The sequence below is a fragment of the Gadus chalcogrammus genome, chromosome 6, assembly GCF_026213295.1.
Source record: "Gadus chalcogrammus isolate NIFS_2021 chromosome 6, NIFS_Gcha_1.0, whole genome shotgun sequence".
Taxonomy (NCBI): domain Eukaryota; kingdom Metazoa; phylum Chordata; class Actinopteri; order Gadiformes; family Gadidae; genus Gadus; species Gadus chalcogrammus.
Window position 1 is genome coordinate 7,677,525 of NC_079417.1, and position 13,861 is coordinate 7,691,385.

Genomic DNA, 13,861 nt, shown 5'->3' on the forward strand with positions numbered 1-13,861 from the left:
TTCCAAAAAAAGATCAGCTAAATACATACATACCTCAGAAAGTGTGTTAATTTGAAACTAATCCAATTAATGTGTCACAACCAAAAATAGCACCTCCTCCCCCAGACAGCTTCTAGCCAGTGACATTCCTGAGTAGGTCTGCCATTAGTCTGTGCCACATCCTAAGGGGTAGGGCCAGGGGCGAGTTAACATGCAGAGGAGGTTATCTCTAAACTGTCAAAGGGACAGCAAAAATAGTTAATTTCTCCTGAAGGCACCATACTGTAATTAGACTCTTTCTATGGAAAGGTAAATGCATGCTGTTCAACATCACTGCGATCAGAAGAAAAGTACATGATGCCCCCCCTCTCAACACCACCGTACCCAAATATAGTTCAAAGAAAGCTCCATGCATCTTTTTGCTCGATTGTATTGGTCTTATCCGTAACATCTTGTGTTTGCCTCCAAAACATTTCAGACGTTGACTCACTGGGCTGTATCTTCACACATATTCGTTTTTGAAAGTGTGAGCTGCCAAATGTGCATTGAAAACCCAAGCCGCCAAAAATGCACTCCTACGCAAGATAACTATGTGCATGTGTGGTCACCTCAAGCTTCTCTGCCTTTCAGCCATCTGGCGAACCCTGACCTCTGAGTGGAGAAGTTAACGATGCTAAAATGGTGCTGGCTTAAAACTTGGTCTCAGTGGTTAAAAATAACATGATTTAGAAAAGGAAGGTTTTAGATTAGGGTAATGCTGTTATTTCCTCGAGCGCATGAATAACATGTAGATTGAAAGGTTATGTGATGCTATGTTGTATTATAATGTTTCATGCTATAACACTTCACACAATTCGTTCATGAATAATGACTACAAATCTTTCAATTTACAACCACTTTTGGCCACTCACGTACATACAAATTTGACCTGACATACTATTCAATGCTATTCCAATCCATTAGGGACATGAAGTGCCTCAACTTAATCGGTCTACTTTTTACCATCTTTTAAGTAGTTTCACATCATTGTGTTTCATCCACACATCCATCTAGGCAATGACCCAAGCACTGTAATGGATTTGAGAAAATGGACTTGCCTGTATGCCAAATAGCTAAATAAAATGCTGGCATGAGTCACTCTTCTCTTCAAGTCACCGACACCACATAAGACGCTGTATTCAACACTGTTCCAATGTCCTATTCTCACAGCCATTCAATGGCTATTGATGAGAGTATGATTAATTCGACCACAGTCTGGTTTCAAAGAATATTAGAGAAAAAAATGCACATATGCCATTGGGTGGGCGTTTACAGCCATAGTGTGTCACATAATGTCAGTGTGCTTACATTCTTAGCATGGATGTGCCCGGGTTGAATTTAACCCCTCACCCTGACATTGTTAATCGTATGCTCTGCTATAGAAAGGCTTTCTAATGAGACGTAGGCAGAGGAGGAGGAGGAGGAGGGTTGGGGTGTGTGTGTGTGTGTGTGTGTGTGTGTGGGGGGGGGGGGGGGGGGGGGAGCATTAATGTGGTATTTTCTTTACAGGTGTACACACGCGTATGAGCGGACATGGCACACACCTCCCAAACCCTTTCATCCTCCCGCCCGTGTTATCTCCGGTATATATCTTTGTCCTATTAATAAAACGCTGGCCATTCCCTGCAGGATTACAACGCTCATTTACAGGAAGTAGAGCACATTACACGTCGGCCGTGTTCAGGGTGAGCCCTTTGATCATGCCGCCGTGTGGAACACCAGGTACTTTTCCCCGGCCTGCAGGGCTTAAAGTTGTGAAGACCGTGGAAAATCGCGGGCGGCAGAAGCGGAGGAACTTCAAATGGCTCGTCTCGTCCAGGTTGTTAGAAGGATTGCCCCGACAACGTTCCAGATCAGGGAAGACGTGGAGACACGATCTGGTAGGTCTGAGTTTGGCGACCCAGAGGTACACCCGGGTGTACTTGGGCTGTCTGAACCTGTTACAGAGGGAGTCAGCTTGAACCTGCGGCTTGTCACTGCACATCGCCACTGGTCCATTAGCCGGAGCAAGGACTCGCAAGGGCGGCTACCCGCTACTAAATCTCTCCCTGAATCTTCCACCGCAAAAGGTGTACTCTTGTCTGGTTGAAAGCTACCTAAAAGATTTATGGGATGCTTTTGCTTGAATTGAGCCTCATAGGGTATGCGTTTATTGCATTTGCTCTTAAGGGCACCCAGTGCAACTTTATGTAAACATTCAATGAAAAATAAACATTCAATTTCTAGTCTTTTTTACACATAGTAAGTTTCAATAACTCCATACCATTACATATCGACATTCAAGGAGCAAAGATGAGACGTCGCTGTGTGGTGAGAACTGATAGAAAATCGTAAACAACAACAATCGCCGGTGGGGAGAAGCCATTTTTCCATTGACTGGAAGCCTGCTTTATTTATTGTAGGTTACAAAAAATAAAGAAAATGGCGGCATTGTTGTTGTTATCGATTTTCTATCAGTTCTCACCACACAACGACGTCTCATCTTTGCTGCTTGAATGTCGATATGTAATGGTATGGAGTTAATGAAACTTACTACGTGTAAAAAATACTAGAAATTGAATGTTTATTTTTAAGCCTCGAAAGTTGCACTGGGTGCCTTTAAGAGTTTATTTCTGACATCGCTGAGGTTTTAATTCACTAATGCCCTATTTTGTGCATACATTGTCATAAGTTAATCAGATGTGTTTCCAATTTCAGACGATCACATTATAATGTGATTAAATTGTACTTCCAATTCACTTAGTATGTTATTTTAATACAGGACAGAGAAAATGTCAGCTGTCCAACGGCTTGATAAATATAATGGATGCGGCAAAAAGAAAAAAAACACATTGAACGACCTTTCCCCCCAAATTAATTAAATATCAATCTCAACTGTCAAAAATGTTCCCTTGATTCATACACATCGATTTTTCTCTGTACTGCATGATTTCTTTGCAGCACTTAGTGACATTGATGACACCCTGTGCAAATGGTGTCTAAAGGAAATGACTTAAGATTCTCTGACCTTTCAGTGCCTTTGCGCTCTTCGCCGTGGCTGAAGTCCAGTCATGCAGGTGACATGACCTTCAGACACACACAGATGAAACAACAACCTGCAATGGCCCCCTGCTTGCTGAAGCAAGACACGGTGTACTCCCTCGACTCCTCGCCCGTAATAGTACGCTGCCTCCTGTACAGAAAAAAGTAATATATATATAGTGGAGCCTCTGATTCACTGCAACACAATCCCATATATAACAGAGAGTCACACACAAAGACCCTTCCGGGCCAATTCACATCCACTCAACAAATCATTAGGAATCTCAATTAAGAGCGCCGTCAAAGAACACTCGCCCCAAGGCGTCTAAATAGAGGGACTTAAATACACGTTTGGGGGACAAAGAACCAGGGCTTGAATTGTTTGATGAAATTGCTCAAAAATCACTATACATGTATACTCAGGGGCCATGATAGAAAATAAGTCCCTGAAACGCATTTGACTGCCTCTGCGATTCAGAGTGTCAACTGGCATCTGCGTGGAGTGACGGATAACTCGGCAACATGCCCTGTGGTCCACATAGAAAATCAATAACAGTTGCAAGCCCACATACGTTACCAATCACACATAACCACGCACACACCTACAAAACCATTGCACACGAATAGGCACACACACACACACACGCACACATACATAAGCACGCACACACATAACCGCGTGTTGTGCTTGGTAATGTGTGCGTGGTACACATTACCACGCACACACACACATACATACATACACATCAGTATGCACACACACCCATGACCTCTTGCACGCGCAATAACACATGACCGCACACCGACACACCACACTCCTGAACTTCTTCCTCGAATGTCCTTTGACGTCATTCAAATGTACTTCTGTCAACATATGGCAGTTCAGGGGAAGCTAAAAGAGCACAAGCAAATCGACATCCATCGACTGCTGATATATTTCCCATTTACCAATTGACTGGCTTCTGATAGAAATGTAGTGAAGTAAAAAACAAATCAACCAAAGTGCTTGCCCTCTTCCACCACCACCATACTCAGCCGCAGCACCTCCACTTTTTTTACCACCGAATCCTTCCCCCTTCCCAATCAACACGTGGTGGCACGATTTCCAATCCCGCGGCTCGTTGATGAGACATTTCCCTGTGTTTCCTGAGCTGGAGGAGCAGGGGGGAGCGCGGAGCGGCACAATCATTACCGCTGATGCAATCTGTGGGAACCTGGGAGCAGTCTCGCTCTGCTATTTGGTCAAGGTTAGCGAGCTGCCTGACGCAGTCAGAGCGTGTAGTGTGGGGGAGAGTTTGGGGTGGGGGGTCTTCTGAGGACAAGTAATTCAAATGTATTCCTGGGCTAAAGTGGCTCTATTTTTACAAGCATGTTAGCATAGCGGGGAGAAGGGAGAGGGTGGCGGGTGAGATTTCCTGTGATGGAGTGCTGGCTGGGGGGCCCTCAAGTCACAGTGGTGGGATACCCATGTGGATATTAATATTATATAAATAACATATACTATTATTATTGATCAAATATAAATATAATATATACATATATATATATGTATAGTTACAAATATATATGATTTATTGGATCATTATGTGATGAGGACAGGGAGATACATGAATAAAGGAGGAATACTGTTTTAATGAACAATAAACTTGGAGCATTTTTTTAATCGTCTTAAACGAACAATTGGGTCGTGGGCCAAAAGTTCCTCCAAATATGGGTCGTAGCATGAACTATGTTGGTCCCTGCGCTTAAAGATCAATCATATTAGTGTAGCCTAAACAATTATTGCACAAAAATGTAATAAAAGGTTTAAAGAATCATAGCATATTAAGAGATTTGGTAAACAACTTCACTTGCAAAGTGAACATATCTTTTTATAGTATTTATTTTAAACCACATTGCCCTTGGTATTTTAACTGCCAAATGGCCATTGTGATGACTTACTCTCGCTAGCTAAAAACGAATTCCAACACTACCCACGAGGCGCAACCGTGTGGGAGCTGTGATATCAAGGAATTAAAAAAGCAACATAAATACATATGTAACTGGGGAAGGAACCACAGGCTGTCTTTGAGGTTATATTTGTTTCAAATAAACTAAAAGCCCTTTCATACCCGGAAAACAGAAACAATTCAATACTGCAATACATTTGTAGAAAATTACTTTGAATATTTTTTTACATTTATTTTTACATTCTTTACATTTACATTAAGGACTCTTTTATCCAAAGTGACTTGCAATGTGGTTGAAGAAGTAGAAACAACAATATATATATCATATATATATCGCTGTTGGTACAGTAAAGATGTTCATAGAAACAAGTGCCAAGCACTTAGAATTACTAGGTTAACCAATTCCCCATATACGACAAAGATAGCTTGGATAAGGCGCTACACAATGAGTAACCAAGGTTTTTAAGTGCAAGGACGTACAACATACTTAATTTGCGTACATTAAGTTCAACATACATTAAGTGCCACATACATTAAGTGCGTACAACATATATTTTTCTAACAAAATATGTGCAATCACTGTTCCACTGAACAACAAACAACGTCTAGAAGGCACCATGGTTGACCCTATGTTCACGAGTCCCCTCTTCCTCGAGTAGGATAAATACCAAACTCATGAATCAACCCGTGAATTTAATCTCACCGCCGTTACGGCGCCAATGAGACGACAACGGAAAGGTCGTGGCTTTTAAATGGAGGGGAGCTATGTATGTGTTTTCCTTTCTCCCGACTGAACGTGGGGTGTGAGCTCTTAGAGATGGAGAACCATTGCTCGAACACTAAAAGGATGACAGCCACATAATGAAATAACACCTCTGACTGAGTGATATGTTTGACACCCTCCCTTTTAACACCTTCAAAGTACAGTACCGGCAACGATTCACACGGTCTGCCGGTGACGTGGACAGCCCGCCGCAAGGCCGCACACAATGCGCTGTTGTTGTGCGAGACTCCGTGCCGTTGAAACGTTGAAAGACTGTGGGCCACGGAACCCGACCAGCAGTAGCAGACTGTAATGCCCTGTCGTGGAATAGGTACGCCTTTACTACAGTTAGTAAAAATAGTTACTCCTTAAAGGCACCCAGTGCAACTTTATGTAAACATTCAATGAAAAATAAACATTCAATTTCTAGTCTTTTTTACACGTAGTAAGTTTCAATAACTCCATACCATTACATTTCGACATTCAAGGAGCAAAGATGAGACGTCGCTGTGTGGTGAGAACTGATAGAAAATCGTAAACAACAACAATCGCCGGTGGGGAGAAGCCATTTTTCCATTGACTGGAAGCCTGCTTTATTTATTGTAGGTTACAAAAAATAAAGAAAATGGCGGCATTGTTGTTGTTATCGATTTTCTATCAGTTCTCACCACACAACGACGTCTCATCTTTGCTGCTTGAATGTCGGTATGTAATCGTATGGAGTTATTGAAACTTACTACGTGTAAAAAAGACTAGAAATTGAATGTTTATTTTTAAGCCTCGAAAGTTGCACTGGGTGCCTTTAAGGCTTCGTTATGGTTGCACCACGTCGACATAACGCAAGGTGGTTTACGGACCCATTACGTCCTTGCGGACCCTCCTTGCGTCCATCTCAAGGGCCGGTTGTGCGTCTCCCAAAAATTGTAACCTTGCGTCGAGGAGACGCAGCAACAAGGGCTGTGATTGGTCCGCTAACGTCAACCCGACGCAGAACCAAAACAGGTTAACGAATGCGTCGAAGCGACTGCATGGTCATTGCGTTCTGTCAACGTGGAACCATAATTGACCTTCAATATAAATCACCATGAGGTCAAGGAGAGATGTTAAGAAGGATCCATAAGGACTTTGGAAAAGACAAGCGCGTTGCTCAGAGATTCTTACCTGAGGCTACATCTTCTTCTTATGGTTTATTAGATAGGGACAGATACAGTGCACATATACAAACTGAGGACAGCTGTCCACGTGGGTCTGCCGTGGGGAAACTACAACTTCACGAAGATGGACGTCTTGACACTCATCTTGAATGCTTTGCCCCTTGCATTCTTACCGTGTTGTTTCATGGACAACCCGGTGAAAGATACGACCTCATTACCGAGGTTGTAAATGAAAAAAAATTATAATACAAATAAGAAGTTATTGAAGGTTCTTAGTCACAAAAGGGCAATTCAATTGTTGCCATTTTGAGAATATTTGATCACGCTCACACTTTAGTACACTCATATTCATGGACATAGGTCCCAACTATTAGGATTTTATAAAAATAATTGTTGGTCGTGTTGATCATTTCTTTCCGTGATCGGCCATATGGTGCTTCACTTTTAATGTACCTGCAGGTAGGATTTGTAGGGCGACATTATCTCCTTTCCTTTTGTAAAGGATGTTCAGTGTACCCTATGCTAAAGGAGATAAGAAAGGGAGCATTGAAGCACCTTTCCTAAGCATTTAGAGAATCCGAACAGCTCTTATCGTGGCTGCCACTTACAGTAGATACTTCCGGGTCTTTTCACTGAGTAAGGAAGTACTGACTGTAACCCTTTACCTGCGTATGTGGCTAAAGGTCAGTGTTCTGGGGAGTGAGTTATGGTTCATGACGAACAAACAGCACCGCAGTCTGCTGAATGGAAAGAACAATGACCGACATCTGTACAGAATGCTTTTCTCCAATTAGAATATAGCACAAGCTTGTGAGGCTGTGGGCATATATGGACAATCAATTTGTGCCAAGTACAGACAGTGTGAAACGCAAACGCAAGAGAGAAAGAGAGGGCGGGAGAGAGAGGGACAGAGAGAGAGGGTGGGAGAGAGAGACAGAGAGAGAGGGGCAGAGAGAGAGAGAGAGAGAGAGAGAGAGAGAGAGAGAGAGAGAGAGAGAGAGAGAGAGAGAGAGAGAGAGAGAGAGAGAGAGACAGACAGAGAGGGAGAGTGGGAGAGAGAGAGAGAGAGAGAGAGAGAGAGAGAGAGAGAGAGAGAGAGAGAGAGAGAGAGAGAGAGAGAGTGGGAGAGAGAGACAGAGAGAGAGGGGCAGAGAGAGAGAGAGAGACAGAGACAGAGAGGGAGAGTGGGAGAGAGAGAGAGAGAGAGAGAGAGAGAGAGAAAGAGAGAGAGAGAGAGAGAAAGAGGGTGGCTAAGGGAGCAGAAGAGTTCCCAAGTAGTTTGGTCCTCTAAGTATCCTCATCATTAAATATGTCAACTTTAAATACTTTTTGAGAATAAATATAGCAAGGTCTACTTTATTTCCATTCCATTGATGAATTGCCAACCCTTTCCACTGTGATGATAGCCATTTGCATAGAGGTCATTGGGCAACAATCTCAGTGATGTTGGTTTGCCATCGGTACACACTCGAGAAGGAGGGCCTCTGCAATCCCGACTTCTGCAGGAAACTCTGATTAAAGCACACAGTTGGAAACTCAAAGCCAATACAACCAGCAGGGCTAATGTATCAAACAGATTCTTAACATTCGCTTCTTTGTGCCCAATCCATTGGGGATCAATGCGTCCATTGATGATGGCATGCCCATAATATACCTCAAATGATTTTGAGAGGGGTTGGATCTTTGCTGCGTATGATTTTGAGCAAATCCAATCTCCCATGATCGGCATTTCACATTCCATTTGGGGGGGCTGTGAGTGTGAGTTTCAGATGAATTTTCCCTACAAGCTTCCTGAAAGGGAAAACATCCCGCCCGCTCTCAGGTGCATGAGCAAGGCAAGGGGTTTGATTGGAGCCCAAGATACGATCCTTTGTTCACCGCAAGAAGTCAAATACCAATCCTGACGGCATTCCCATCGGTGGCTGTGGAAGGAGAGTGTGAGGGAGAATTGGAGCTCAAGTTGGTCATGGATTAAGTTTCTTTGCAGGCAATCTAAAACAAATCCTTCATGGATAACTAGCTTTGTAGGCCTGGCCTTTATTTTTTTACATCAATTTGAATGATTCTACTTTTTAGCTACCACATATCCATCACAATGTCTGCAAATGTCGATTTTGCTACTGACACACTCGAATGCAGGCAGACACGGGCGCGCGCACACACTCACTCACTCACTCACTCACTCACACTCTCTCACTGGAGGGAGGACATATGGGGAAGTTCTCAATTAAAACCAAGTTACAGTGTTAAAGATGAGGCGTGAATGTGCATTAATGCTTGCGAAAACATTTTCATAATAAGTCCATAATAAATCTCACCCGCAAAGAAAGTAAACCCTCTAGAAATAATCACAAACTGTACACAAACAAAATACACGCATAAATACATCAAGACAACCTCACACGCAAAGTCACTCCCCTATAAATAAATGCATTCAATTCACACATAAATTACGACACCGCAGGGCTGAAGTGAGATAGTGCACGCTGCGCGGGCTGGAGGAGCCGATTAAAAGACGTCTTTAACCGCCGTCCTCCCACCCTGTGCGCTATCTGAGCAAACATCCCCGAGGCATACGGCTGCTGGCGATTTGTGTCCCTCCCCCACGCCCACTGCAATAGTATGCAAATACCCTTGAGAATAATTCAGCTGCGGAGCGCAGGGATCAGGGGGATTTCCGATTTTGGGTCTGATTACCCTCTCTAGAGCAGGGAACCATAATTTAAAAAATGTGCTAATATATCGGTGTGAAATGGCTGGGTAAACTTACTCTCTATATTTTGTAGTATGAGTAGAAGCCACTATGCAAGTACAGCACGGTAAAACAAAAAAATAGACCAAACATACACAAAAATATACATAAGATATAAACTGTATAGGCTACCTAACTAAATAGTGTATACAGATATTGCTTGGATAAAATAAAGTGTTAAGATGTGTGAAGGCGTGGCTTGATATTACAAGATGTAGTCCTACCTGCGTAGAACTCCTGGTGTCACTCCTGGTGTCATCATAGTAGCCTACCAACACAGGTGTTTCTCATAACACTAATAATGGGTCTGCTGGTTTTTTGTAACAGGGCACATGGTCAATGTGTTATCTTAACTTATACAACCCCTGACCTGGGACATAAAAGTACCACCGGACCCAATGTTACGAATGACACCTGTGTTTGTCCTTCAATGATGCCTGTGTGAAAAGGGGCTATTTGGTTTAATTCAAAGGACAATGTATTGGTCGTAGAGACACCCAATATTGCTAGGACTCTCTGAGTCTGTGCTTTCGCATATGCCATGCCTTAACTAGTCATAGGCCTACATATGACAGTTATGAGTTCATGAAATGGATAAGTCTCACAAAATAACATGTGTCTTTATTGTTTTTAGCTCCTGTTGAAGTAGAATGTTGAATGTAGAATGAATTTGAGATGTACGCCTTCTATCAGTGTAAAACCTTATTTTCTGTTTCCTATAGTAGCCTAATCCTAAAGTTTTTTAGAAACGTTATTTTGTGCTTCATCACATACAGACAGACAGCAAGGGTGATACGAGTGTAGTGTGCTCTTCTTACAAACATATTGTGTCGGTTATAATCTATCTTTTCCTGTTGCAAGTAAACTCCACCTGTACATGTACACACGCACACGCACACGCACACACACACACACACACACACACACACACACACACACACACACACACACACACACACACACACACACACACAATACACAATACATTAAGGCTCTAGGAAAAAAAAACACTTTCTTTCATAACCATTTTTGACAAGGAAATTGGATTTTATCCTTTCAAAATATACTCTGTCACAAACTAGAAATTGTTGAATGTATGGATTCGACTGACAGGGTTTATCGTAATAAACTCCAAATCATCAAATCAAAAGTAAACCTCACACAGTCATTCCTGCAATCCCCCTCTTGTGTGTAATACACTTTGACGTCTAATACCTATATATCTTATATGTAGACACGTCTGCAGAGCCCTTGAACAACTTCAGAACTCTTCAATAATCTGATCACTCAAAAAACACAGCCGATCTCATTCCTCCACTAAATAAAAAGAAGGAGCAAATCAGATTGCTCGAAATAAATAAAAGATTTGTGGAACATTGTTTAAATGTAGAAGTTTAGACTATATTATTATGTGTCAAATACCGAAATGGGGTTATTGCTGGATACCAGAACTGGGACGTTCTGACATCATTTTATATATTATACCAGACAGACATCATATAAATAGGAAAAATAGCATTTTATCATAGCGTTTCATCATTTAGTATAGCAGTCGATTTTATATGCCAGCCATCCAAACATCCATGGTCCTCTGTCCGTCCTCATGCCCATCACCATGACTGCTCCAACACCCCCAAAGATTGTTACTCATGGAAAACCATCATAGCGTTTTGTGTGCGAGAATTATCATACAAATATGTAAATCATATATACACACATACAGTATGAAAATACTGACAACCCAAATGACACAGGTTGACACATGTAGTTCACCAGTGATAACCAACCTCGGCAGTATTAACCCCTGATTCCCCTTATCAGTGGTGACGGTGCTTTTAAATGGTACGACATCAAAGCCGAAACAAACACAAAGGACCACCCCCACACAGTCCATCTCTATTAGGCCAGCGAGACAATTAGAGACCCAGAGCAGCGAGGAAAAGGAGAGGACGATTTGCATTTTGACTCTGTTCTTCTTGACAGAATAATTGGGAGCTCTACCAGGACACCCTCATGTTGAATACACTTTTATTCCAAGGGGCTCATATCGGATTCTGCTGCCGCAAATGAAACTGACTCGCAGACACACAGACACATGCAGAACATACAAATAAACAAACACACACACACATATACCCATTTACGCACGCACGCACACACACACACACACACACACACACACACACACACACACACACACACACACACACACACACACACACACACACACACACACACACACACACACACACACACACACACACACACACACACACACACTAATGTAAACACACACACACACACACTAATGTAAACACACAAACATACTCATGTATAAACAAGCAAGCATTTGCACATATTCACATGAATGCACACACACACTATACAGTCATGAAAACACATAATCAAAGTATGTCATGTATAATGATTAGTTATACATAAAATATAAATAAAATACAACATATACTGTACATATACTGACACCATGACAAGAGAACACAGGCAGACATGAGAACACATGAGCCAAATGGTGATTAGTGGCACGTTCTCTGAAGGGAAAGGGGCTGAAACCTGCCTGAATGCATTTCTAAGGACCCTCAAACTTCAAGAACAAAGACGGACTGAAATGTATTGAGCACCAACACAAGCCTGACCCCTAAATTCTACCGATTGAGTGTGTTTTACCGGAATTGCACAACAACCTGTTATGACGCATGTCGCTTCATCTATTGTCACCGTTCAATTGTAACTGCTCTTTGAATAGCTAGTTCTGTCATTGTCACATCTTTAACCTCAGGGGCAAGCTGACAGCCCGTTATTTCCGCTGCTACAGGAACTAACTGTTATTGTAGAGACTGAATGAACATGCTTTTTTGTTTTCTCTCTAAGCTTTCAAAGGGGGCAACACGTTTTTTAAGTACTGATTGCTGATTCAATCTTAATGGAAGTCTAGCTTTGTGCACAATATACTCATCGTTCACCACCATCACTTTAGTTTACTTGAACACAAAGCTCTCTGTCTGCTATTTTTTAAGTGACTCAGTGCAAAATAAATAAAATAACACACATCTAATCTGTTTTGTTTGCACCATTGCTGCAATCCATCCATCGAATCCATCCATCCCTCCGTCTGATTATCCATCCAAGTAACCACCGGCCCAAACATCCATCCATCTATCAATCCATCTACCGGTTTCAATCATCATCCATCCACGCTCATCTGTGTGTCTGCAGCACATCTGCATCCTGAGAGACGCAGCATAAAGAGAGAATTAATAGATAATCAGGCGGCCCTAATGATGCAGCCTCTGTTCTGTTAGCACCAGTTGCAGTGAAGGGCAACTACTTAACCAACCCTAGTGAGAGCACGAGAGCGGGGAGAGACAGAGATGGATGCAAACAGGCCTAGGCACCGAGGGCAGGGGGACCAGAGAAGCTATCTGTTATACAGCAGAACTGTCAAGCTGCACTGAAGCTCTCAAGGACACTAAGTTGAGTCACACACAGAGAGGTGAAAATAATGTCAAGCTTTAAAGAGCTCCGCAGTGTCCACCCACGCTCCAACAGGAACAGGAAATCAGTGCAGACATGTTGGATCTCAGCAGCGCCGCAACGAATCACATCAGCACACGCCTTGCGCTGAGCTTTCAGTTTCAGTGCTTTGAGTGAAAGCGTTGATGTTCCTCTTTCTTCCTTGACATTAATTCTAAATGGCGATGGCACGCTAAACGTTGGTTATCGTACCTAAAATCAAGTGGATGTAGCCATGTAAAACTGTATCCACGACTTGCATATCTATCACACCATTTTTCGGTGGTTTCCGCAGTACTCCGCATTGTGTTAGGGTATGCTGACCTTCTTCTCAGGATCTGAAGTAGCGGATAATGCTCTCCCTCGGGCTAAATCAATGCTCCGGGTCCCTGGTCACCAGTGATACCCTGACAGGGACATGGTAACAATATCATTAAATATTACAGGGAACATTTTGGTCACACATCTCACAATGAACGAACACAAAAAGAGAGGGAAAAGTACACAATCATCTGTGCAGGGATTTCACTGCTGGAATAAGTGTTGAAGACAATCAGTATTGTTCCAGAGATACTCAATGACATTGAAACTCATTGCAAATGGTTGACAGAAAACTAAAGCAGAGATGCGTCAAGAGAGGGAAATGGATTAATTGGAAACATAACAGGAAATG